The 23,567-nt window shown below is 39.3% G+C and overlaps 1 protein-coding gene and 1 long non-coding RNA gene across 3 annotated transcripts in view; both read left to right on the top strand.

The window, feature by feature from the left end:
• Positions 1-23,567, top strand: part of LOC114469378 (tetratricopeptide repeat protein 28-like) — a 242,792-nt gene that overhangs the window by 55,508 nt on the left and 163,717 nt on the right. The gene's annotated exons all lie outside the window — the stretch shown is intronic.
• LOC114469379 (uncharacterized) lies at positions 5,389-5,686 on the top strand. The gene is made up of 2 exons (XR_003674770.1): positions 5,389-5,438; positions 5,503-5,686. It is a non-coding gene; the product is annotated as an uncharacterized LOC114469379 (long non-coding RNA).

Here is a 23,567-nt window from a genome sequence, read left to right as displayed (position 1 = left end):
TAGTTGCTGTGGTAACAGACTTGCCGTCATCTTCTACATACAACGTGTGGTTTGTTGAGGAAACACAGCTTATTCTGTTACCACACACATATACCTACAGTAGATAGACAAACTGTAGGAGCAGTGTGCACATGTCTGTAGTTTAGAAGACAGTGACCCTGTGTTTGGGTTCACAACAACAGCAACACACAGATTTATGCTTACCCTCATGTTACACCAACGTTCCGATAAGAATGATTCATTTCCAGAATATCTGTAGAATTGATTTACAAAAATCTATTTCATCTTAGTTTGTTGCCATCATGCATTTAATCACAGTCTAGATGTTGTCAAAGGTAAATGTGTTGTTGACAAAACTACAATGAAAACTTTGAGTAAACTAAATCAATACAATACCAGAGCATTTTGATTCAAAACGAAATTGACAATTTAGAGGAAAACATTTGCCTTAGCAAGCTAGAATAACAACTGTGCTGTGATTTATTCACATTTTCATGGTTCCCTGATTGGCCTCTTTTCTCTTCACTTTGTCAAATATTAGGTTGTACTTGTAAATGATGATGAGAAGTATTCTAACTTTTTTTGTTTGTTTGTTTTTTACCTTTTGAACTTGAAGCAGCAGGCTAACAACTACAACATACGGTTTCATTTACACAATCTCCTCCTCCCAAACTGTGCTGGAATACAGCTTTGAAGTCCTCTTTTGGTTCATCTTAATAATGCTCTAAGAAACCTCATTTTGGTTCTGTTTCTGCAGAGTAGGGGGGTAAAAAAATGAATATCAAACCCTACCTTACTACCATGTACTTTTTAAGAATGCCAAAGCACAGCCTTTATTTCAGCGTCATGTTTTTTACCAGCACATTGTCATTAAACTAGGACTTTCTAGGTGAAACATGGGTTTGGGTTTTCCATTGTATTTTGCACTTTTTAATATATTCTCTTCAGGTTTCTTTTCATGGGGGGTTGGTGTGCTTTATATGGCATCTGTTGTCTCTCCTTGTCTGGGCTTCAAGCCAGGTGTGTGTTTGTCAAATGGCAGCACTGGTATGATAGAGGCTCCTAATTTATTGTGGCATATTCACTCTGTGCTCCCCTTGACTGAGCCATTAGTGGTATTTTGAGACCTTGGCACAGTTTAGGTTGTATCTTACACCAATCAAAAGTAAAATTGCCATAGTTTACTGAGTGTGGAGCCAAATCTTTGCTAATGATTTTATAGTCACTGCATCCCCAACAACTCAAATCTAAACAGGCACTTTTGATTTAAACGTTTGGTTTCTATGTTTGGGGGAAAACTCTGATATAATTACAGTAAATGGTAGAGGTGTGCCAAAATATCGATAGGACGATCACGAGGTTTCAATCACGCGATACGTTATCGATTCACTGGTGTCAAATATCGATTTTTATTTTTTATTTTTTTATTTTTTTATTGCAACATACAAGACATGACGAAAATAATATATATATATACACACAGATAGTGCAGTACATACACAGTACAATGAGACAATAGGTGAGGAGTGGATATTTACAAATTAATTGTGTGTGTGTTAAGAAGAGCCACTGTGCAGTATACAATGTGTTTTACTTAGCTGTCATTCATGTGAAATTGATTGACGATGTTTTGTAATTCCTGTGAAATGGATTCAGTGCAGTAGATGAATTCTGAATTTCTTCAGTGACAGATATCGTGATGTATCAGGGATTAAATCTCCCGCGATATATCGATTATCGCCATATCGTGAAAATATTGTTATTGTGAAAAATAAATAAAACATATTGCAATATATTGTATCGCGAGGTACCTGGCGATACCCAGCCCGAGTAAATGGTACACATGGTTTTAAATTGATTGTCAGCACGGAAACATAATTTGAGTTATTGCTTCTGCTTCAGAAATGTTTTGAAATCTTATTTTTCAGACTTTCTGAGCCTTATGAAATAGTAATAAGACACATAAAGTATAGATAGCATCGCAATTGAAGTCAAACTCGTAAATGGAAATTATTGGCATATTGAAATCTGAAGGTACAGTGATTTAAATAAATGATCCAAGCATTACAACCAAGCATTTTTTTTTACCAAAAAAATTAGTTTTTTTTTTTTTTTTCTGCATTTAGTCTCCAATGCTAAAATGTCTAAACCTACTTATCCTTATTAGAGTCACATTCTCTGGAGTTTATCTGAGCGTATTCAGGCTCTAAGGAGTGTAACTGCACCCTAAACTGAAGCCCCTGATTTTCCATTTCATTTCCATTTAATCGGCTTTCCCTAATTAGATGTCCTTTAAACTTCCCGAAATCATGCCAAACATGCGTAATAGGGTTAATTAAGTTAACTATTGTTATTAATTTTGTATTTCTATACTTCAGATGTGCAGAAATCACACGGGATCATACACTGCAAGATTTTGCGGAAGATTTTGTGTCTGTTTGCTACACTTGTTGGACATTGAGTCCCTGTTTTTATTATGAATATTGTCCCAAAACATGAAGGTGAAGATTTAGTCTGTCATATTGCCAATTCTGCTTGATTTTTTTTTTTAAAGGGATAGTTCGCCTATTTAAGACATGACGTTGTATGCAATCCTCACCATCACTATAGTGCATACACATTGTCTCACTCAGTGGTCACCTCCCTGGTCCGAGTTCTGGCCGCTTGAAGTTGTTCAAGAAAGTAGTCCCGGTTAGTTTCCGGGGCCACAAAACTGTGCGTTTTTAATAGAAAAAAATATATGCGTTTGAAAGCTTGATTCATTTACATCACAAAACCGCCCACAAAAAAAATTCATACCTCCAGTTTTAATCGGCACTATTTTCTCTTCCGTTTCCATCAATCCGCGCTGCCGTCAACGTCATCGGTGCGCCTAATCCCATCAGCTGTTGATAGCGCGACTCGCGGACAACATGTCTGACTCCGAAACTTCCGATGATGAATGCAATTTTAGCACAATATCAGATGAAACAGATGATGAAGAAAGTAATTTTTGGTGAGATTTTCTCACCAAATAGTCGATTTTTGTCGATGCTATCATTGCCCCGGTTAGCTCAGTGTAGCCTAAACACTGACGTTAGCTTCAAAATCAAGGTGTCGTATGCAACATCAAGTTAGTAAATAGAGCTTACCCGTGGTACTGGTACAGCAGCAGTATTCAAAATGCGTTTTTTGCTGTTTCCTCGGTTGGGGATGTCATCGTCCTCGCTGAAGTGAGCACTGCACACACGAAAATCCTTTCGTGTGTGCAATCCTTTCGCTCCCGCAGAATAGCCGATGGCAACCAGCCAAAGCTGTCTCATAGTTATATCAGAAACTGGAAAACGATGGAAGCTGAACGGTGATCCCGGCACATTTTTGTGGTCACAACCTGGGAATTTACAAGTTCGTACCATTGTTAATGTACATACGTTTTACTTTCTCTTGCTTCGGTCTTCCGTCGTTGCTATTAGAGTGTGTAAACCCTATTATCGGAACATGCGCGATGACGGTGACGGCAGCGCGGATTGATGGAAACGGAAGAGAAAATAGTGCCGATTAAGACTGGAGGTATGAATTTTTTTTGTGGGCGGTTTTGTGATGTAAATGAATCAAGCTTTCAAACGCATATATTTTTTTCTATTAAAAACGCACAGTTTTGTGGCCCCGGAAACTAACCGGGACTACTTTCTTGAACAACTTCAAGCGGCCAGAACTCGGACCAGGGAGGTGACCACTGAGTGAGACAATGTGTATGCACTATAGTGCTGGTGAGGATTGCATACAACGTCATGTCTTAAATAGGCGAACTATCCCTTTAAGCAAGGCAAATGTTTTAAATAATAAATAAATAGACAAATAGCCATTGCCATTTCCCATTCCCATCCATCCCTTTCCTCCACTGAACATGTCACTGGTTGATGTGCTAACACACATAATCACAGATACACACATATAACTTCGGTAGTTCCCTTAACTTAACACCAATTGGACTGTGGAGGGAAACTGGGGTATGCCGAGGTAACGCACACACATTCTCAGGGAGAACATAAAGTCTCCACCGAGAAAGTTCGGGACCGTTGGGTCATGAACTAATGACCTTTAGTTATGAGGCAGTTCTGCCAACCACTCCACCGAGAAGCCGCTCTCAGTTTCACATTGATCAATCACTGCTGTCCTGGTAAAAGCTGTAGCTAACAATATCCCTGCAGTGTTGGACAAAAGCATACAAAAACAACAAGATATATTGTGTCAAAGTGGTTATTTTGACATCAATTCTTGATTTTTAGTTTAGTTTTTTGACAGAAACATATCATGCCATAACATTTTACTCAAACTCACTCAAATGTAGCAATTTACTCACAAACAGAGATCCATTGATGTATTTTAGGCTTTGAGAGCATTTTTGTCTGGTTTTTATGCGTTTGACAAAAGCACAAGTTCATTTTGATTGGTTTGGTCATCTGAAAAGTCAGTGTCAGTGAAAAGTAAACAAAACTATTAGTCCACAAATGTAACTCTGACTGTGTGTCGGACTAATCCTCCTCTGCTACTGCACTAGCAAACATATTGTTATCAGCAAAAAGTGACCAAAGATGGTTAAAATTCCTGCTATTCGTCTGAGGTCTTTTTCAAGTTTTTTTAAAAAATTGGATTTCTGAAGTGTAAAGTAAAATCCCTCAAATAAAGTACTATACATCAAAATATGAGAACGTTTGAAAAAAGATATACTCATCTGAATGTGCTACTGAATAAGTGAGAAGAACAGTCTTGAACTACATGAAACCAATTGACTATCCGATGCATTCATTGAACTTGATTTAGTTTAATCTCACTGTAACATCCAGTTAATTTCAGTTTGTTTTCATGGAGATTTGTTTCAGCCGCTGTCAGAGCCAGAATTGATTTCACCGTGTTAAATGACAAATTTCAAGGTGTCCGCTCTTCAGCCCTCCTTTCTGCTTGGAAGAAGCAGATTTAGGTCACGGAGATTTGGTGGTGGCAGAGCAGCTGGAGAGCTTGTTCTGGACTGTCAAAGCTGCCCTGTATCCCATCTGGATGTGCTGATAGTGCCTGAAAGCCAGTTATCCTCTTCTGAGAGCGGAGTCAACCCGCATTGCAAGAAGCTTTTGGCAAAAACTTTAGCTTGGGAGCATCAAACCAGACCTGGTAGAATGATTTGCAGGTGTCCTACAGTACATTCAGGTCTTTGTGTGTGTTTTAATGATTCACACTGAGTCAGAAAGTATTTTTTGTACTTTAAAAGTATACATAAAAAGTCTCTTTTTCCCACAGTAATCCAAGTAGGTGGTCTTCGTATTGCTCACAAGCTGCCTTTTTGTCTTGGTAATGGGTTATCAATACAGATACATTCACATAACTCTTAAAAAAGTAACTGGTGCTTCCAGAACATCCCACATCACCTTCATTCTTTCTACACTGCACTGGCTTCCAGTCAAGTTTTGAATAGACTATAAAACCTTAGTTCTTACTTTTCGAGCGTCACATGGCCAGGCCCCTCAGTATATCTCTGATTTGTTGTGCCCCTACACTTCGGGGCGCAGTCTTCGGTCTTCAGGTCAGGGTGTCCTAAGGATCCCAAAAACGAAATTTAAAACCCGAGGAGACCCAGCGTTCCAGGCTGTGGCCCCAGACTCTGGAATAACCTGCACCAGTCTCTTCGGGAGCTCAACTGTGTGGACACTTTAGAGAAACTGTTGAAGATTTTGCTTTTCAGAAAAGCTTTGAGTTAACTGGATTTCAAATTTTTATTATCCTTTTATGATACTGCTCCGATGATGTATATGCACCCATGTTTTGTTGTGCTATTATTATGTTGTACTTGTATTGATTTGTCCACAGCTCTGTACCGCACTTTGTGATTTTATAAATACATTACTTACTTACTTGTCACATCAGAGAGGTGTAAAGCAGGTTTGCAATACATCCTCTGTAATCATTATGTGACTGACAAGTTGAGTGCTGTGTGAAGCCAAGCCACTTTTACACACATTTTTCTCCGGTTTAGAGGACGCCTGATAAAGTCAACTTATCAGGGATCCCCTGAATGTTGAACACAGTTGATGAGAAAATCTCCTCTTTCTACCCAAATCCGCTTCATGTCAAGATGCCACTTACAACCATGATTGCACCACTTTTTCTCAGCCTGTTGTGCAGCGCTTTGCTGAAAATGGAGAGTGAAAATGAACATTGCACCTTCCAATAAAGCTGAGGTGTCAGTTATTGTGCCCCTGACTCAAGAGTGTTGATCATTTTCTGTATGCGATAATGAGCAGGTTATCCACATAAAGAGCATCATATCTGTTTATCATTCAGTGTGAACTATGATGCTCTGATGCTTAATACTTTGATTGGTGAAGTAAAATTGAGAAAAACAGCCAAGCATGGAATTGAAAGACCACACACTGTGTGTAGCTATTGTGATGACAGACAGTGGATGATTGATGCATCCTATGCTTGTACACATCTGGGGAGGCTTTGAGGGATCCCCAGTGCGGGGCTGTGTGGGAATCTGCAGTTGGGATCCAGTGTGGAAACTACAACTCTCAAACGTAGCTTTTCCTCAACATTACATCATCTCTTGGTCTTTTCTTTAACCACATCAAACTTTCCTCAGACAAGATCTGCTTACAGCGATGTTAAGCAGGGGACTAGGCTTTGGTTTCAGACATGGTGTCCTGCTACTCGTGTTTTTTACCACCTGTGAACCCTGAAACAATCATTGAGATAAAGAGCAGTTGCTGATGTAATACTGTTTACAAGTGAAATAATACTTTATCAAGATACTTTGTGACCAGTGGCGGCTAAAAGGACAAATATTCTAGGGGGGGCTGTGCCATATCAAGTCAAAAGTCTGTTTCAGTACTCTGTGAAGTAATAATTATTAATGCCAATATTATTAACTTAAGGCATTTTTGCACAAAACATAAACAACATATTGCGCAACCACAATTTTGGCAATAAATCACTTTACTTACTACGGGTTTTTACCTTTTTATTTACAGCTGAGCACATGAAACTATATAAAACTTTATACAAAGAAAAAAAATCTGGTCAAGGGAACGAATGTGTGTGTATAGAGAATAACAGACAGTACTCTTCTGTTGAAGTGTGTGTGTGTGTTATTTATTGTCTGATTATTCTCCCAGCCATTTTGAAGAGCAAACAAGGGAAGCAATATGAAGCATTTACATGACAACATCCAGCTAGCCAAGCTTTCCTACTGAACCAATTACGAGAGAAGCCTCTTATATAAACTTTACCTTTCTCGCTGACTTGTTGGCTTATTTTGATGTTAGGCTGATCTGTGCCTCACTGTTTTATCTCTTATAACAGCCTGTTTTATTTCAAGAGGCTGCTTAAATGTCATAAACACATTACATTTTTAAACATTAACCCCTAACATGTTATTATGGGCATTTGTATTTACACAACTGTAAGACTCTTTACTTCACCTATTTGTTATTATATGGGTGGAACGAGTTCACAATACTATATGATACATGCTTTTGTGTTCACAGGATTGATAAGAAGGAAAAAAAGACAAAAAAATATGAATTTATTGTTTATACATTATTTACTTGTCTATTCATTCATATTATTATCATATTAAGTTCAAATGTATTTGGCTTTGACCTCTGTATGAACTTTTGAAGTATGAAGTTTCAAAGTAAGTATGAAAATAAATGAACAATAAAGTAAGGCTTTTCCTTTCTAAAGAGCAAAAACTATGTGCTTTCCCAGACTGAAAATTTATGCCAGTCTGAAACTAGAACCACAATGCTAATATATGTTTTTCATATCTTTTGATGACACCCTTTAAAAATAATCTAGTCCACACCTTAGATCAGGTGCCGAAACATTGTGACAAATGTGTTCAATTAGATTTTGTTAAAAATTCTGCTGATTTGGTGTTTAGATTGTGATATGGTGGATTGTTTTTTTGTTTTGTTTTTAAAGAGGTTTTAAAAACATAATTATCATAGTTGTTCAATTGTGAAGGTGTTTCTATTGGTTAGAAGTAGTTAGTGGCTAGTAAAATAAGAACATGATGGTTTCCCATGAAATGTTTCAGAAGTTGCATGTGTTAATTATTATGTCCTACATTTTTAAGTTAATGCTAGTCATTATCTTTCCCTCTAAATTAAAATAATCCCTTGAAATGTTAGTATTTCATTGTAAAACAAACTGGTAGCCCTTGGGATTATTCAGTACCTCTGAAGTAGCCTGAGGTTTCAGAAAGGTTGGTAATCCCTGCCATAGACTGATTATGGTCCACACATACTTCTTTTGCTAGTCAGTAGGGGCAGCAACATTCTTCTGCTACATCTAGTCTACTTGAAGAAGAACAACAACAATGGAGGGTAGAGAGAGTCAGCGTGTCAGAATTTGAAGGCAAAAACAACACTGCCCTTCATAGAATCCACCCCTCAACACTGCCCCGTGATATACAACGATACAACTCGGACCTCCTGAGATACACAACAATAGAACTCAACTCGGCCTGGCCTGGATTGCCAATGTGATGTGCCCTGAGTGTCCCTGATCTTTTGCACAGCTTTGACTCATTTTTAACCAATGCTTTCATATCACTCTGTGCTCCCACTGAGTTGTTTATTCCTGTTCTCAGTTCTGTTGCTCTGAGTAGCGCTGGATCATGACTCCATGAGTCCATGTCCAATGAAGTGATTAAATTCAGTAAATAAGCCTTTGTCATGTTAAGCACTGCAATCTGGTGCCGCGGGGAGCCTTTTTGGTTTTCAAAACAAAGGGCACATGCCTGTTTTTTCTGATGTCTTTTAGCTGGATTGTGATGAAGTCGTTGTGAGCTGGAGGAATGCTAAATCACACGAGTGAAGTGATGAGTCACAAAGAAGTGTGTCAGCACTGAGAATCGGCGAAGGCCGCATCTGTATCCGGACGGGCGGGCAGTGTACCAGGGAGGGGTGTGGGGGGGTGAAGTGCAGGGGGCGGCTGGGTGATGGATGAGCACCGAACAAGAGAAGGACGAGGCATGAAATAGAATGAGGATGAAGGACAGAGGAGTCCTGGCCGGCTCGCTTAGGGGGAAGGAGAGTGTGAGACAGAGATGAAGAGACTAAGAGTGTGGAAAGAATGAGGGTCAGGGAGAGACTAACCTACTCTCAAAACTGCTGATGTTTGCTCCTCTGGGTTCCACCGCCGCTTCTGCCTTGAATTTGCATTTACTCCGACAGTATCAAGTGAGTATATCAGGTGAGTATTGTTCTCAACTGTCAGTCTTTTGAAGGTCAATATCTCAGTAAACTCAGAAAAGACAAAAGTACTTCCTAACTTTGAACTTTTTGGAATCCATAACACTTTTCTTATGTTGGATATTTCCAAAATCATATCATAAATCAGTGATATGATGATTCAGGTACAGCTACAGATTGCAAATCAGGAAGCACAAACTATGCAAAGATTGACTTCAGCTTTGAAGATTTTCACTGAAAAGTTATTTGTTTTGGCAGAATGCTGTTAAATAGGCCCTTTTTGTTTCTTTGTAAGAGTCTATTCCAGTGTTTGTCAAAAATGATTTTTTTTGGCCAATTTTCTTTTAGTCGCCAGTTCGAAGCATTAAAATTAATAAGATTTACCAAATTTATTTTTTAAGTAAACTCCTTAATAAAGGGTGGTAATGTAGTCACCAATGTACAGCTTTTCACATTTCTCTCTGTCTCTCACTCAGTCTCGTCCTACAATTACTGAGAAGCAACAACATGTTATTCAAGAACTACCGTAAATAAAGCAAAAGATCAACAGATTTTGAAAAACCCAATTGTGATGCCTGACAAAAGAATACTACAAACTGGATTTAAACTTCAAAAGTGTGAATACCAACAGCATTACGATTCAATACAAAAAAAACTAAACCCAACTGGAATTCAACAGGGAAGTTACCGATTGAATTAAAAGCAAGCAGAAACCACCAAGAAAAAGTATTTTTGATTAAAAGAAAAAGCGACACACATATTGAGTGAAAAACCAACAATATACTGTGCAATAAATGAAACCATAACCAAATCAAAACAAAACCTCATGGAAAACCCAAAGACTTAACCTAATATGTAAAAAAACAAACTCAACTGAGGGTCGTGACAAAAAAAGTTGTGTCTCCGATATATAGAATAAGATCTTATGTGCTCTGAAAAAGGAATGAAGAAAATCTTTCAACTGTAGCAGCTGTAAACCTGTAATAACTTCGACCAATGGAAAAAAATGAACCGTTTTTTTTAACCAATCACGTCTCCTTGTCTCCCTGCTCGTTCTCGATCCCTCACATGCACGAACTCACACTGAATGCGTGTCACAGCGGACAGAGTTAAAACAGAGTTTTTGGTCACGTTTTTTACCATATATAATGGTAAAGTTTATTGTTTACTTACTGCTGAATGAGACATGAGAGCAATGAAGTTTCTACACAATACAAGCAATAAGCTGAGCTCCTCTTCTGCAGCAGCTGTGCGCATGCATGTGAGTGAGACAGAGCACAGAGGGGAGAAGCGAGGGGGTAAAGGCGGAGCCGTCGGGGAGGCTACATTCAAAATCATGCTAGCTTTCGAAAATCGCCTACCCTACCTTTAATGAAATTTACTGGAGCTGAATTGAACCACTTGTGTATGAAGCATGGCTATGGTTTTACTGCCAGGCATTCAAAGAGCAAGATGCTGACACAGACAGAATGGAAAAAGCAGCCAATCAAATGATTAAACATTATAACAAGCGATCAGTTTTGTAAAAACTCCAATCTGATGGTCGGAGATTATTTGTTATTTAATGGAAATTCTCAAAGTCCACTTGAAAATCTTATAAAGCTTTACACAAATGTATCCTGTGACCTGCACTCTTGACATTCGCTTTGGCGAGAATGTAAAAAAGAAAAGAAAAAAGAAAGTGTTTCTCTTTATATATCATTAAAGCTTGGTTCAAGGCTACTTCAGATATTTTGCCTAGAAATAAACGTAAGAACTGTAGCTTTGTGGACGACTAATTTGTTAAGTCTTTATGGTTATTTTTAAACATTCACTTCACTTGATTACCTAAAATAACATTTATGAGATGTATCATTGTTACATTAGAGAATAAACGCATTAGGATAAGAAGATCTAATCACAGTCTGATTTGGAAAAAATAATTAGGTTTCCAACCTGCCATATATTAAGATGTTCTTGCTTGGTCTTTTCTTTCAGCACTGTGTGGGTGTTCAGAAGGAACTAAATTGAGTATGAAGATAATGTTTTCACTGTGAGAAAGAAAAGCTCAGCAGGCGGTGATTCACAATTTATGCCTTATTTTATATTTCATATTGGGGATTAGGCGCAGTCATATTCCTTACAATGTCATAGTGATGTAGGCTAAATGTAATTACTTGAACGTGTGTTATTGAAGCCTCAGAGGAAACCTCTCCTGCGTAGCTCCTCAGCTGCATTTCTGACGACCTTCCAAATGGTCATCTGTGCTGGAAGTCCTGGAGTGGGTTTGGGTATTCCTAGTGAATTGTGGGTAAATGAAGCCTTCGTTCCGGCTGTGAGCTGTCATGATCTGTTTGAGGAAAGTAGGATTTTACTCATGCGTGCACGCATGGTAGTCTCTCTCTCTCTCTCTCTCTCTCTCTCTCTCTCTCTCTCTCTCTCTCTCTCTCACACACACACACACGTACAGAATTGCTGCATTGAGACAGAAGGATTCATCAGTCATTGAGTCACACAGAGGGTGGCAGCTTAAAGGAACCAATGTCCATTCTGTCTCAAAGTCTGACAGCCTCTCCCACTTTCTCTCTCATCCATTAGCTCCTCTGCCACTCCACTTCCCTCTTGTGCATGTGCATTGCAATTGAGTAATGCTTCCTGACCACCGCAGTGAGGTCTGACCTTCCTCGGGTTGTCTTCCTGTCTTCTGCTGGCCAGTAGTAAAGAGGTGCCGGCTGTTGACGAACCAGCCAGATGGTCGAGTCTAGCCTGGGACTGGAGCAAACCTACTCACCAACCTGCTAGCTGTGGTAGCAGACAGGAACTCTGTGGGGAACATTTTTCACCACTACTTCATTTTCTCCCTTTGTCTGAAATTTTTATGATACATCTTTAGACAGGTTAATTAACATTTTACCTCTTTAATCAGTTCTGTCTCAGGTGATCTCTGGGAGGGTTTTTGTTATATCGTTAGTAGAGGTGGACCGATATATCGGCTGGCCGATATATGGATTTTTTTTCAAGATCGGCCAAAAAACAATCTTTTTTTTTAATTCGACCATCACCAGCCCTCCCTATTGAAGGGTAGGAAACACTTTATTATAGGGAGGATATACTGTAAAAGAGAGGGCAGTGTTACACCTAAGTGAGGAGGAAGGGAACAGGGAGGAGAGACTCAAGGTAGGAAATGGAAAAGGTGGGGAAGAGTTGATTATTTTAAAGTGAGATGTGATGACAGAGGGAAGGAGTGAGTGGTTATACATAAAACAGGTATTTAGTGCTTTACTGCTACTTACCCGTTCTGAGTGTTTCAATTGTCTTTCATAATCAATGTGCTTTAAAAAAAAAAGTATATTGGCCTCAAATATCAGCTTCCAAAAATCGGCTTTAGATATTGGCTATCGGCTGATTTAAAAAATTAAAAAATAAAAATATCGGTATCTGCATCGGCCTTTGAAAATCCCATATCGGTCGACCTCTAACCGTTAGCTTCGAGGACGGTGACGGTTGTCTGCGGTGATGATGATTTCAGTCAAAAATGTCAAAACAATGACAAAGAGGTTCACCAGCATGGGTAGAGACTGGTGAAAGAATGAAGGAGGCAGCTTGTCTCGGGCTTGATTGGAAAGAGTCTATTCTTGGAGTGAAGTCAAACACCCCACATCTTTCCTCCTCTGCTACATCAGCTGCTCAATACCATGTCCAAAAGTAGTGAAGACCAAATACAGGATATTCCTTGATCTCCTTCCTTGCTGCACCCTGTCTGGGTTCATCCCGTTAGCAACATGCTAAAAAAAACCGCCAAATCACAAAGTGGGCTTTACATAATCCATCTTTCAAAGGAAACTAGTCGCACAGCTGTTTGACTCAACCTCTCCAAAAACATGACTTGCATGCAAATGAAGCCATCTTGCTGATACTTTAGAGTCGGTTATCTGAGTGGTCAGGATGAGGGAGGACAATGGATCCTGGTGAGGTGCCATCAGTGCTGCTTTCCTGTAACTGAGCTCCCTGTATACCAAACAGAAGACGAAAGAAAGGCCTTCCTGTGCTACAGGGCTAATTTAGAGGATTAACACCTGTTCTACCAAGACACATTAATCCTAATCCTGCTTTAACCTCTTTGATTTGAAGGCAGGGTTACTTGAGGAGTGGACCGGCCTAATCCATTCACAGCAGTGACCACAAACTGTACGTGCTCCATGGAACAGTTGGCCACAGGCTTCCACTGTCTCTACATTTCAATTTGGTGAATCTTTACTTTTTCTTTGTTACTTTGCATAGAGATGAAGTCATTACTCAATCCTTGTGTGCATTTTACCTTTCTCACTCTGTTAACAGGGATAATTCTCAAGTGACGTGCTCTCACAGGAATAGATTACTAAGGAAATGAAGAGATTTTATTGGCCAAATACATCTCATTAATTGATAAATTCTGGTATATTTATTGAACAAAATGTATTTTTTTTTTAAATTTTGGACAAAAGCTTTTGTGTTTCACTTTTCTGGTGTATCTGCATGCATTTTAGAACATGTTCAAAAAACGGAACAAATATTTATCTATAAAAACACGAGCTCTCTTTTTTTTTGCTGACAATTATTGTCTGTTTAAAAGATCAGCCATAATAAATTGTCGCCTTAGTGGTTCAATGGGTCTATTATCGTTGCCAGATTGTAGCGTGTGGCTAAGTGTGTCTGTATGTGTGGGTGTGTAACACATGGATACCCATGACATGAGTGAGAAAGAAAAAAAAAGAGACTGTGGGAGAAATACTGAGAGTGGATAGTTCTGCAGTGTGGTGATGGTGGGAATAAAGGTAATTATAAAAGAAAGAGATATTTTTGGTTTTGGGGGATTTCTAAATGAGGGACTTGAGTTGGGTGGGTCTGGCCGCATGATGAGTTTGTATATTTTTTCAGTGTTACAGCCCGTGCATGTGTGCGTATTTGTATTTGCGGATGCAGGCGAGCAGAAACAGATTTTGAATGAATTGTCCAGGTTTGGTGTTGGACTCAGTCAGACCACACATGATCTGTGTCTCATAAACTGGAGTATGTGGTTACACTGTTATTATTGATCCTGCCGCAGACGTCAAACCGAAGCGCCTATTTAACTGCTGGTCTGATTCAAGCAATATGCTTGAGCCGGCTTCATCCATGTCCAATACCACTGAATTATTAAACACACTATGAAGCAGAAGCCTTTTTCTTTGCGCAGCATTTAGGAAATCAACATTAATCCACATTTTAGGACAAAAAAAAAAATGTATTTTCATTATGTAAGCAAAGGACAAAAAACAAAGTGTGATGTGTAAAATGAAAGGATATCTTTATCACACATAAAGAGTGCACAGATTAACTGATTAAAAGCAACTCCTCAGAAAGCAACAGATTTCATATGCATTTTTAATAATATCGTGCTTTATAAAACATACATAAGAGTATTTATGTTTTCTCTGTTGAACTAAAGTTGAGGGTGTTCCAGCATGTCAAGGCACAAGGAAAACATTTACTCTCCAGGGGCGGCAGTGAAATTGTTGATGAGTTAATGCGTGGATGTAGATGAAAGCTTTCACTGGATTTCGACCCAGTGTATCGCAAATAAACTCCACTTTACGCCTGGAAAGGCCCACCAGTTTTCCATATTTCAGAGGGAAAAAAGTCTCTGAATATCTTAACCTTGAGATGAATTGAAACGTTGAGGGAATATGATGAATGAAATTTAGGATACCAACAGATGTTGGCTAAAATGGACAGTCCCCAGGGGAATTATTGAGGTAGTTATGATGGAAACACATTTTCTTTAGTTTCTATGTGTCATTGTAGGGCTTGGTCACATAGATGTCATTTTTTTGGGCTGTTTAGAAATCACGGAACATGTAGTTTTCGCAACGCTTGTAAATGTCATTGAAATCCGTGAAAATGATGAAGTTCCCTTTTAATTTGAAATGCCTTCGTTGATGAACAATGTAACAGGTTGATTTGATCAGATCATTGATCAGATTATTGCAGTGTGAGTGAGGATTTGCCGTTTTCTTCTGTCCGAGTCAAAGGTAAAAGCTCTTTCCTTGATCATCATCATCTTCATCATCATCATCATCATCGCTGTAAAGCGTGATCGAATTAGGTGCGATGGAGATATGAGGAAATAACCCGGCCGCAGAGCGTCCTTCTTTAATACAGAGAGATGTTTGCAGTGAAACAGAACCATTGGCTTCCATAATACGCAGTTTTAAATATAAATTGTTTAAAGCGACCTGAGCTGATCCTCATTAAAATATGTGTGGGAACAGTTTCTGGTCCATCCTCATCTGCATTTGACAGCTTGTTTCACTCTGTAGTGGATCAAACTGTGACTTTACGTTGGACATAGAATGTAAATAGTTGAATCACTGTGACCCACGTGGACAGAAGCCTACGTCTGTCAGAGTTTTCATTAATCGCGCAGCAGCAGCTGAGTGTTCACAGCTGCTGCTGCGCGACGCACAAGTCCGTGTGGCTTCAAATGTAACTAAGTCCATATTTCTAGTGCAATATAATGTTTCACCTTATCGGGGTTAGAAGCGCATAAGAGGGAAAGGACTTACGCACACTGGAGAATGCGCGTAAAGCCAGATTTGAATGGGAACACCCAAATTTCAGGGCTGCTCCACCCACAGTGCGTAACTGGAATGAAGGCGCGCAGCGACTGACTTAAGTACAGGGGGAGAATAGAACACAGCCAAAAACAGCGCCGCTGCGTGGCTTTTTGGACTTACGCACATGGGAGAATAGAGCCCTGAGTGAAGTGGTGGTTGAAAGGGCTGCCTCATATCAAATATGGGTCGCGATCCCAAGCACTTAGGGCCCCACTATTCCTGTGTAGTTTCTGTTTGTTATTACATTCATATAGGTTTTATTTTGAGAATAAATATGAAACAAATGTGTTTTTCTTCTCTCAAGTTTCACTGTGCATCACTCTATCACATTTATTGTTGTTCTGAACTTATGGCATTAAAACTGTTTTGAAACGAACATATTACCAACTGGGTCAATGTTGTATGAGTTAGGTTGGTCGTCAAATGTCTTTTAAAAACAACAATACAAAAGTGTAACCTGAAGCAAAAAACTTAATGTTTAACTTAATATTCAAGCACAAACAAGACAAGGTATTGAGACATACAATGTGTGAAGGCTTCACTGGAGTCAGAACAAATTATCAATAAAAGTTTTATTCCCAAGGCTATCCCTGATTCTGCTTTATAAAAACACCACAGTACTTCTTCTTTGCTCTAAGTAGCTGGAGGGGTTTGTCACTTTTTTGTAAACAAGTTATTGTTTTTCAGATTTAACTGGAACAAATGGTGCTCCTCTATATATATAAAAAATTAACACATTTTCAAACTTCCTTCACAAGGCCGTGGTCAACGTTTGAAACTTCAAAACAAGTGAATAGAAAAGACAGACTATTGTTTCACATTTAACATTAAAGAATAGCCTCGAGTCATTTTGGTTGAATGCAGCTCACTCATCCTTGTTGCACGGCAACATAATCATTCACACTTTAAAGTCTCGTAAGGAACTTCTATCTCTGTTCTATCTGTTAATAAATACTGCAGTATAGGTCCAAATGTACAGTGTATACACCAACATATTTATGAAAGATCATGATGAAATGCACAATCCAGATCCGATCCAGATGAAACTCAACATGACATTACTGAGCAGTCATCTACAATCTGAGATATATATATATATATATATGTTTTTAATTTTGCAAATAATGAGATAGGGACTTTATGATTTTTTAAACTGATCCAGAAGCACTATATTGATTTGTATCCCAAAAGGTAATGGAATCTTCCGTAGTGTAGGGTCTATCTTTGGTTAAAATATTGTCAAAATCTGTTTAGTACGTTTGAAAATATTACTTTGTGGAGGTCGGCTGAGGATATCGACCAGGCCATATAGCCTCAGCCAAACTGACTTAGCTTTGCTTGACTGAGAATCATTATTAAGGAACTCCAAATACTGATTACCTCTTGATTTTTGGCACACAACATAGTTTGAGCATAAAGTTCACACAGATGGGGCAGTCCTCCTCAGATACTAAAGTCAGCTCTTTAGTCTGAAAGAGATGGAATGGCCTGACCTCTGTTTATTTAGCTGGTGGGGTGGCAGTAAGTGTGATTCAGCAGGACAGGAGATAGATGTCGGAGTCAAACTGCAGAAGACAAAGCATGCATGGGCTATCAGTGAGCAGGTCTTTTGTGGCCAGACTATGTCCTAAATTGGTTATTTTCCAAGTTGATCTTCCCAGCTGAGGACTGACCTTTAGGTTTCTGAGTGAGTATTTTACCTTTATAATTTTCCTGTCATGCCTCGACTCTTAAAGATAAACCATTCAGGTCCCTGTGGACACGACCCATCCGACAAACAAGATTTGGAATGGTTTTTAGTACTCTGAACATGAGCCTTTGCTCAGGGCATGTTGGGTGGTCAGTGCTCCTGACCTTCTCATAGCAGGGCCCCATTACACCCATCCATCCCTATTAAACACACTTATCAGGGACAGCAAGCAGAGTGCCCCAGGGTGGGTTTCCAGGGAAAAGGACCATTGAAGACAGGCAACTATCTCCCACCTCATGAGTCTGTGTATGGGGGATTGGGAGGGGAGGGGGATTTCTCATGGCAGATAGGACTCTGTGACTCAGAGATATGCACAGGCTCATTAATAAGAGGCTCTCATTATTCCCCCTCAGGCTCCAGACACTTAATCAACACCAAGTTCCAACTAAGACACATGCAGGCACATCCTCACAATCCCTCAAACACACAGCATTAACAGACACACACACACACACACATGGTCATCTCACCTACCGAGATGGGCGCAGCGTTCTGACACAACATCATCGAAGAAAACAGCTTTGTAAAGTAGGTGAATGAATGAATGCTGATGAGGGTTATTTGTTTTCAGTGATGTACAGCACAACAGAGCCGTGGGTGTCATTGCTGTTTAACATTTTCATTGTTATAATGTTGTTCAGCGTTTCAAAACCGATTCATCCATCTGCCAGGCCTGGCGGTAAAAGCAATCTGTCAAATACTGTACAGCACTTTCTTTTGCGCCTTGAATTTTCAATTTCTTGGTTGTCTATGCTGTATATGTTTGATCTATATATAATGCTCTCTCTTCTTAACTTGCACAAAATGCCGAAAAACCTGATGCAGTCCTAGCTACTAAGATGCTGCTACACAAAGATGTCCATGGGCATAATTTTAGGTTTCATGCCCTTAGAATTTATTTTGCCATCCGGCTTTTATAATGGAAAGGCTATTGAAGAGAGACATGTGTGATGACTTAAGAGCAAAAATGTTGGGAAACATTTATCAGCAGACATTTAGAAGTGCTTGTAAAGTGCTGCTCTACAGCACGGTTCTAAAAAGCTTATAAACAACACTTTTGACATAACTTGTACTAATTATACAAGCTTTCAGGTGGCTGTGCTAGGGCTTGTTTGATTTAGTGGTTCATTGAAGATTAATTTCAGTTGAATTCAAAAACTTTGACTGGATCCACAAATCTGTAACATTTAGTTTAAAGCTGGGGTATGTAGAATCGTGAGGCACTCCACGGTCCCCCCTCCACGCTCCCTCCTCCCCTCCTGAACAAAACTCTTGCATGCACGTGCACACTGTGAAACTCTTTGTGACTCTTTTCTCCTTAGAGACTAGTAACAAATGAACATTATCTTGTGCTATTGGAGAGTTTTCTGATGTTTTAGATACATGAAAGCATGTATCACTTGCTGCTGTGAGGACAGTAATGGCACGTTCACACCAAAAACATTGAATGCATTGAAAGTGTCAGGTTTACATTTACAATATAAGGTGGATGCGCTTCTAGGAGTGTCAAGAGGTCCTGCTGCACCTCCTGTGCCGCACGTTTTGAAGCTTTCCCTAACTGTGACGTATTCAGAATAATGAAAATAAAAACAGTAACTGGAGACAGATGGACAGGGGCTCTTCTGCTGGCATAGAGCACCTGTAGTTCGTGTCCTGGTAGGAGATGCGAGCACCGATGCCTGTCAGCAGGTCATCAAATTGGGCCTATCTTAGCTGATCAGAGCAGACACACTCCATCCACACTGTAGATGAATTGGATCTGTTATTTCCACCTTAGATCATTTTCAACAAGCTATTTATTCCGTCTGTTTTCACTCTCTCTCTCACTCGGGGCAGACTGACTGAAAGCGGATCTCTCACAGTTTGCTGCACACACCGACTCCGCGGACAGCGTTCCTCCTGAACAAGTTTGTGCCTTTATTCTGTTGCTTCTCCACCTCTGTCTTACTTTTTCCTCTGGCTTTGCCGTGCAACCGCTGTGGCAAAAGCCGCATTAGAGACTTCAGCTGGAATATAATGCCATGGGACTGTCCCTACTCTCAGATCCAGAACGCACATCAACATTTGACGAGCAGCTCGAGCAGCCAATAGTAATGCTTCAAACAGCTCATGGGATCGCCCTGTTGGTAAAAAGATCTATGATTGGCTGAAGTCTAGCGTCACGGTCCTGTATTTCTAAAGCTCATTTACAGCGCCAGGAGAAGGAGCAGAGATTCACTGTCCACTCAGAACACTTTGGATTACAATATGCAATATAATATATTAAGATGATTATGGATTTGTGATCAAATAAAACCAAAAAAGTGTACATACCCCAGCTTTAAATAATTTGTCAAGTGCAGGAAAAATGTTTTCAGTATTATTCAATGTGTTTCCACTGATATGAATATAGGCATCAGTGGCTGAATATTGGAAATTTAATAGCTTAAGTTTTATTAAGTTTACTAAAGTTATTAACCGAGATTGTGAGTTAATCTGTGTTTCATTTGAAGAGCTTTTGTATTGTTTTTTTTTTCCTTTACATTTTATGTATTTAGTTGTTTATTACACAGTAGGTTGCGCAAATAATCACAAGCCCAAAGAACATGATTGACATTGTAAACATGCGACCACAGTATTTTGGATGAAAGCGCATGGTTTCTAGATGATACTCGTAAAACCAGTTTTGCTCAATGGTTGCCATTTTCAGTCCACAATATGCAATTACAAAATTACAAACAATCATACTGTGTTTGAAGTAACTATCCGTATTTAATGTATATGTTCACTTCCTTCTACCAGTGAATGCGACTGTACAACGGCTTCACTGAGCATCATGGGAACAGAACGTTCTGTGGAGACATTTTTGAGGGCATGATTGGCAAGACCAAGAAATGGAAGCACAAACTTTTAAACTTTTAAACCACAACTTTTAAAGTTGTGGAAAATGAAAGAGGGGTTTTTTTGTTTCCCTCTGAGGGCTGGAGTCTGATTTCCTGTGTGGCTGTGATTGGGAAAACAGAGGCACGCACAGGGATCCTGCTTCTGTATAGAGATGCCAGATGACTGGCCTCTTCACCACAGAGGGACAGCACGCTTGAAGTGACTTTTGATTGGTCACCTCTTGTGCAGCAGCCTCCTGTGTAAACTTGTTTATGATGCTGGAACTTATCTGAGATTGAGCCTTTTGTGAAACTAAAGTGTCTACTCGTGCTGTGTCCACATTGCTGAGGCAGCAGGAATCATTTGGTGAATGGTCATAGGGAAGAAAGACCCCAACATTATCTGTTATCAAGTGATTAAAAGTAATGGATTGTGCGCCTTATAATCACCCATTACCCAGCACTCCTTTGACCACTAATGTGTGCTTAGATCACTCTGCCAGCTGCAAACGCGGTCTTTATAGTCAAACAATTTGTTCATATCCATCCATGTGGATTACCAAATGTGTTGTGGACTCTCTCTGCACAGCAGGAGTTTGTCCATGAGGCCATATGTCAGCTGGCCCCATCCGCCTTCTTGTGTTTTTGTTATCTTGTGTGACCTCGTTGTGCACCGCGGACCCTGCTGACCCCAAAGAGACACCAGGTTATTGACCACCTCACAGCTCTATAGAGTCCATTACCCAAACCAATTTAAATCAGAAACGTTTTGTTTCGATGGATCTCTCTCCTCTTTGTTATTCAACATTTCCCTAATGAGTTTCTACTGCTGCAGTTCCATCTATAACAAAAAATACAAATATAATGCTCCCTGTTACTTCAAGGCATGCATGATTTTCAAGAACAAATAAGAAATGAATGCCTTCAAGATTTGTTGCAAAAGGCTGGAGATTGTATCTATCCATCCATCCATCCATCCATCCATCCATCCATCCATCCATCCATTCATTTATCCATCCATTTATCATCCATCCATCCATCCATCCATCCATTCATTTATCCATCCATTTATCTATCCATCCATTTATCCATCCATTCATTTATCCATCCATTTATCTATCCATCCATTTATCCATCCATTCATTTATCCATCCATTTATCCATCCATTTATCTATCCATCCATCCATTCATTTATCCATCCATTTATCATCCATCCATCCATCCATCTATCCATATCCTTTTCAGGGTTGCAAGAAAACTCTCCCCAGTTCCAGACTCATGCCTCACTAAGACCAGGCTGGTTTTAAAGTAGGTTTTTTTTTTTTTTTTTCTAAAATAAAATAAAATTCCATAATTTATTAAAATGAAATAGCGTAACATTTATCAACATGTTATGGGACAAAGTAGCAGGAGCAACAACAAACCACATTAACTGGTACTCCCTCATCCCTGAACGAATATACCTGACCCACAAATCATTAGGATGTTATATACAGTATCTACTGCAATGAGCTATCAATGACTTTGGTTCTCAGTGGGAAGAAGTAGAGGAAATACATGTAAGCAGGTCTTTAGTTGTCCTCAGTGTTCATGGCCATCCATCCTTTGTGATTTCTGCTTTTTATGCATGAATTCTACTATATCGATAAAACATTCAACGACTGCAGCTTTGTGAGAAAGATCAGGGTAGCAGGCAAGGAAACAGCTGCATAGAATGGTCCCATACCAATTGCCTAGCTCATTATTACTTGTATATACAAGGTGATGACGCATATAGTGAAGGATTATTATAACACATTTTTGTCGACTTGCTTTTTTTTTATGGACTTGGTTGTTTACTGATTGGTGAGGCCTCCATTGGGTGTCAACACTACTTCATACTAAGGAAAGAGTGGGTTCATATTGCATTGGTTCTTGGTTGTGTAAACACTCCAATTTTCCGTTTCCACATTTTCATTTTCAGAGTGTTCTCCTTTACGCATCCTCTCCAAACCAGTTTATCATTTCTGCTTCATTTTTGTTTTATTGTCTTTTCCTATTTAGATGTCTTTACTGGCTATTAAATTTCCCGAAATCATACCAAGCCTGCCAAACAGGGTGAAAAAGTCAACTGTTGTTCTACATTTTACAATTATATGCTTCATATGACTTACGGAAGCTGGAAGGGTCACGCTGAAATCATGCAAGCTTACGTGAATAAGAGTTTTGCAATGTCCGTTTGCTTACAATTTAGAGTAGAACCTCAACCACCTGTTTTATGGGGAAAAATACCATGAAAATGCATGATAAGGTCCCAAAACCCATCCTCCCATTTTCAGACTCGCTTGCTTCTCTTGAGGGTCATGGGTGTCTGCTGGTTCCTATTTCCAGATTTTCTTTAAGCGTGAGGCAGGGTTACACCCTGGCTGGGGTGCCAGTCCATCGCAGGGCAACAAAAACACACACACACACACACACACACACACACACACACACACACACACACACACACACACACACACACACACACACACACACACACACACACACACACACAGAGAGAGACAGACAATCACTCACACTCACATTTGTTCCAAAAACATTATTTGTAAAGCTTTTAATTACTGCTAACCGGCAAATCATCTCATATTTCACATAAAATCGCATGCATCCACGTTTTTTAGCTTTAAATATTCATCACAACACAATATAAACACACTTTAGATGAAGCGCTGCATTCATTTTCGAATTTTACGTAATACGTAAAAATAGCATGTTAACTGATATCTTCTCAAAACATCCAATGGAGGTCTTTCTATGTCATATTATATAAACGTATACAATTGATGTACCTGGTTGTACATGTTCGATTTCAGCATATGCCTATTTATTTTGGGTTTTTATGTTTCTTAATTGATCATAAGATTGACTTTGAACATCTATGTTAACCTGCACTAGACATATCCAGAATGTAACCCACATTCAACCTTCACAGTTTAGATATTTAATATCTAAAACTAATACAGGTAGAACATTAAGTGGTGCATCAGACTTAGACACAGCAAGAAAACAAAAAAACAACTGTCAGCACTCTTGAACTAAAAGTTATACTGATGATGTCTTGGTGAC

The sequence above is a fragment of the Gouania willdenowi genome, chromosome 9 (assembly GCF_900634775.1).
Source record: "Gouania willdenowi chromosome 9, fGouWil2.1, whole genome shotgun sequence".
NCBI classification, from domain to species: domain Eukaryota; kingdom Metazoa; phylum Chordata; class Actinopteri; order Blenniiformes; family Gobiesocidae; genus Gouania; species Gouania willdenowi.
Note: the sequence above shows the minus strand (reverse complement) of the source record. Positions and strands in the feature narration are given on the sequence as shown.